Source organism: Phodopus roborovskii, unplaced genomic scaffold (genome assembly GCF_943737965.1).
Source record: "Phodopus roborovskii unplaced genomic scaffold, PHOROB, whole genome shotgun sequence".
Taxonomy (NCBI): Eukaryota; Metazoa; Chordata; class Mammalia; order Rodentia; family Cricetidae; genus Phodopus; species Phodopus roborovskii.
In genome coordinates, this window is record NW_026125330.1 from 21,299 (window position 1) to 25,976 (window position 4,678).

The 4,678-nt window shown below is 48.6% G+C and overlaps 1 pseudogene; it reads right to left on the bottom strand.

Moving 5' to 3' along the window:
* LOC127214080 (60S ribosomal protein L28-like) lies at positions 1 to 381 on the bottom strand (annotated as a pseudogene).
* Between the last annotated feature and the right edge of the window lie 4,297 nt (positions 382 to 4,678).

The following is a 4,678-nucleotide window of genomic DNA, read 5'->3' on the forward strand; positions in this document are numbered from 1 at the left end:
TCAGGAGCGCTTGGCGGGACTGGTCCGTTTCCTCATAACCACCAGGGGCTTCTGGCTTCGGGAGGATGGCCGCCATGCATAGATCTGAGCGGCATTTGTTCTTTCGGATCATGTGCCTGATGGTGCTGAGAGAGGCTGGAGCATTCTTGTTGATAGTGGTCCTTAGGTAAGATGTGGCTGGTTTTCGCTGACCAGATCTGCGTTTCATGACCACCATTACCCCTTTGCGGTCGGCCGCGGGCTCTACTCTCACAGCCTGTTTAGCGGAAGGAGTTGTGGGCCTTCCAGATTATTGAGCTCGGTGCTGTAGGTGTGCTTATTCCTCTTGATCAGGAAACTGGAGTAGTAACGAACGACCATCCACTGCAGATGCCCAGACATGGCGGCAGCTCTTCTCTCTGCGGCGGCTGGAGACGGATAATCTTTGGATATTTCAACATGACTTTGTCCTTAAAATTTTTCTCCTCTAGATTTATTTATATATTGTATATACAGTGTTCTGCCTGCATTCTAGAAAAGGGCACCAGATTCCAATATAGATGGTTGTGAGCCTCCATTGAACTCAGAACCTCCAGAGGAGCAGCCAGTGCTCTTAACCTTTGAGTCATCTCTCCAGCCCAGTCATTACAAATCTTGCATTCTAATAAACCAATCAAGTTACAAAATTTCACACTTTGTAGAATTTCACAAAAATTTACAAACAAACATACAAAAAAAAAAAAAAAACCCCACCCACTAATCTCATAAGATTTTAAGTAATTTTGGGTGAGGTATGGAGTGTGTGCACGGCAGGTGCTGCAGGTTGGATTCTGAGGCACCTGGCTAGGGATTGGCATGCAGGCTGGAAAAAGAAGTTAGATGTTCTGCATTTTCAACTGAGTGGATGGGAGTAATGGTTTGAGTGTCTGACCAGGATACTTGGCTAGAAGAAATGACTGGGCAGCAGTCCAGTCTGTGTGTAGTGAAACATGGACAACAGGAACATGGTACCATATTTTTGGGTACAGCTTGTTACCCAACAAACTAGATTTAGCCACACATACTCAATTAACTGATGAATGGAGCCAAATCTATAGTGAGAAACAGATTTATTCAATGTGAATAAATCCACATTGGGAAGAGTGACAAAGAGACCCAGTGACACCCCTCCCCCACCAGTCCATCTTTGGAGGTTCTGCTTTAAGGATAGGGCTTTTTATTTAGTTGTTTTTATTTTACTTTTGTTTTCCAAGATAGGGCTTCTTTGTGTAGCCTCCGCTGTTCTGGAACTCACTCTGTAGATCAGGCTGGTCTTGAACCCAGAGAGATCTGCCTGCCTCTGCCTCCCGAGTGCTGGGATTAAAGACATTCAGCTCTGCTGCTGGTGCCTGTTGTGTTTCAATTCTTTTGTTCTTTATTTTTGTTTTGAGACAGGGTCTGTGTAACCTTGGCTAACCTTGAATTTAGAAATCTAACCCCCTTGGCCTACCCCAGGCTCAGATTAAAGGCAGGTGTCACTAAGCCCTACTAATTTTTTTTTTTTTTTAGATTTATTTTACTTTATGTGTGTATGTTTTTTGCCTGCCTGCCCACCTGCCTGCCTGCAGGATTCCCAAGAACTGGAGTTACAGGTGGTTATGAGCTAACTCATGAGTACTGGGAATCGAATTGCCTCCCTCTCCCTTAACTACTGAGCCATCTCTTCTGCCCCCAGGATAAGGTTTAAATCTTAAGCAAGAAGTGGAAACTAGGTGTAGTCCCTTGTGAATTCCCTGTCTCTTTGAAGATCATCTGTCCAAGTTGTAAGTTTTCCCCAAGGGGTATGTTCTTCCTTTGGGTGCTTCTTCTCATACCAGGAAATTCCTGGAGGAAATGATTTCTTGAGGTCTATATATATATATTTTTTTGTTCGTTTGTTTTTGTTTTCGTTTTTTGGAGAAAGGGGTTCTAAGTATAATAACTCTGGCTGTTCTAGAACTCACTCTGTAGATCAGGCTGGTCTGGAACTCACAGAGATCCACTTGTCATTGCCTCCCGAGTGATGGGATTAAAGGCTTGTACCACCACCTCCTGGGTACGGGGTCCATTTTTTTTTTTTTTTTAATATGATAGCCTAAGATGAGAGTACAACTGTCTATTTAGAATATTTATTCCTGTCAGACAGGTCGGTTAGAGAGTCCAGTGGAATCTAAAAGCAGGTCTTAGCCTGAGCGCCGGCGCTACTCAAGAAAAGGATAACCTAAAAGGAGATAGGAGAGGAAAAGGACAGAAGGCTGCAGCTTCCCCCAAGAGGGATGTCAGCAGGGTCGGACCAGACCAGGACAAAGCCCTGGGGTGGATAAGGAAGAAGGGAGCAAGAGTGGCTGTGCCTTCCAGGGTCGGAGTGAGCCTGAACTGAATGGCAGAGCACAGGTCCTGAGTGTGATTTCTTCCTGGATTTCATGGGCGGTCTAGGGGTCTTTGTGTTTGTGAACTGTCTGAGGTCCCATTGGGTGTGCAGTCCCCATCAAAGGCCAAGGAGGAGATGGGGGAGCGTGGGGACTTTTTAGAGCTCCAACGGCGCAGCATCCCTACGGGCCGAGTCCGGGAGTGGCCATCCCAGGTGAGGGTGACCGGACCCCAGTCACAGTCCGCGTGGGGCCCCGGGCGCGGCCTGCTGGAGGCTGCTCTGTAACGGCACGCGGACCGCCGCGGGCACCGGCGTGCTCTGGTGCCCGGAAGCAACGCCGCCTGAAGCCCCCGCTCCGAGCCGGGTCCTCGAAGGCGGCGCGCGCTGTCGCGATCCGGTGCGAGTGACGTGGCGTGGGCGGGGCTTGGGCGGCTGCGGCGGCAGGCGCGACCGAGTATCCTGGCAGCGCCGGGACACGGGGAGCTGTCTGGCGGGGGTGAGGAGGTGAGGGGGCTCGCTGCGGCTCGGCCCGGGGGCTGGTTCCGGGCCGGGCCGCCTCGTGTGCGGCCGAACGCTCTGCGGGGCCGCCGTCGCCGCGTGCTGGATGCGAGCCGGAAAGCGCGTGGGGCGGAGGGCGCGGGACAGACGGCGCGCCCTAGAGGAGGACGCCGGGAGCGTGGAGCCCGGGGTGGACGGTGGTGTGAGGAAGACGAGCGCGCGTGCGCGTGTGAGAGAGGGAGAGACCCTGGGTGGTTTTGTGAGTGTGCAAGACCCTAAGCGTGAGGGGACTGTGAGAGAGAAGACTGCGAGGCAGCAAGTGTGAGAGAGACCCTGCGTGTGTGACGGAAAAACCCAGAGTGCGAGGAGAAAGGCTGTGGGTGTGAGGGTGACTCTGGGGTGTGTGCTACCCTGAGAGAGTCGGAGACAGGTGAAGGAGGTTTGAGTGTGAGAAAGTACGAGTGTGAAAACTGGAAGACTGGGTCCTTCGTCATCTGTGATGGTGCGAGCCTGATTGATCCATCCCCTGGAGCATAGACTGCGAGGGAGAAGCTGTTGTTCGAGAGACCTTGAGTGTGAGGACGGAGACTGCTTGCTGGGCTGGTGTGTGCTTGCAGGAATGTAGCTTCTTGGGGCTGTTGAAACCTCCGACTCGTGCTGGGACTTAGAGTGCTGAGGTGTTGGCGTTTGGGAACACGGTGCTCTCGTGGCGCTTTTGAGTGTCTCCATATTTTGTCATCTCGTGTCACAAATGTCAAGAAATATTTGTGAAGCATTCTGAAAATTCTGTACTGAGCACTAAGCCCAAAGGCTAGTCACCGTGTTGTGTAATGGGTCAGTATAAATAGAAATCAACATCTAAATTAACAAGTCTTGGGAAACCGATCGTGAACACTGGGCTGGCTATGTGTGGCAAAGAATTCGTCTCTGTTGTTGATGGGACAAAACCCCCATCAACTAATCCAACTGGTCATGTGGCGGGACGCTCAGCTCTTTGGCGCCTTCTGAGCGCTGCTCCTGGATTTGAAGATTTAGCTGTAGCAGATTTGAAACCTGCCTGCCATTTGCTTCCTGAGGTAATTTTTACTTTTTTTTTACCTGGTGAGGCCCTACAGGAAGCTGCCCAGGCTTAGTTAAGGTTACATTGTGGTTTCATACAGATGGCTTTTTCTTCCCGACTTTGGTCTTAGGCTATTTCCTTGAGTTATGTTTGGTTTTCCTTTCTTAGCAAATGTGAGGGGGAAAAATTGACAATCCTGATGGGGATATAGGGCCTCGGATAGTACTTGCCTACCATATGCAAAACTTTGGGTTTCATCCCTATTTCCTCAAACAAGAGAGAAAAAGAAAGACAGGAAGACAAAGACAGAAAGAAAACTTTATAAGCTTGATTTTTTTCCCCCCTCCTTCACCCTCTACCTTTATTTGACGGGATTTTTTTTTTTTTTTTTGACCAAATGTATATACCAGTTATGTAACTGATCTTGGAATATCTTGATAGAGGAAATTTCCTGACTTTTGTGCATTCTTGCTGTAATATTTAGTTAGAATGTGGAGATTTTCTACAACAGTTATATATATGATGCTCTTAGGACCTGGGGAGTAATATCTGCCTACTGACTTGAGGTGATCATGGTAGTTTCCTGACACCAAATTTGGGCTGATCGTGTCTGTCATACCCTCAGAGTTCATTTGAGGGCTGCCTTTATTAAACATGTAAAATTGAGATTTTACAGGAGAAAATATCATCCTAATGCTTTCTGTTATTTTTTTTTCTTTGATAAAGTAACTAAGAACTTTTTTCTTTGTTAC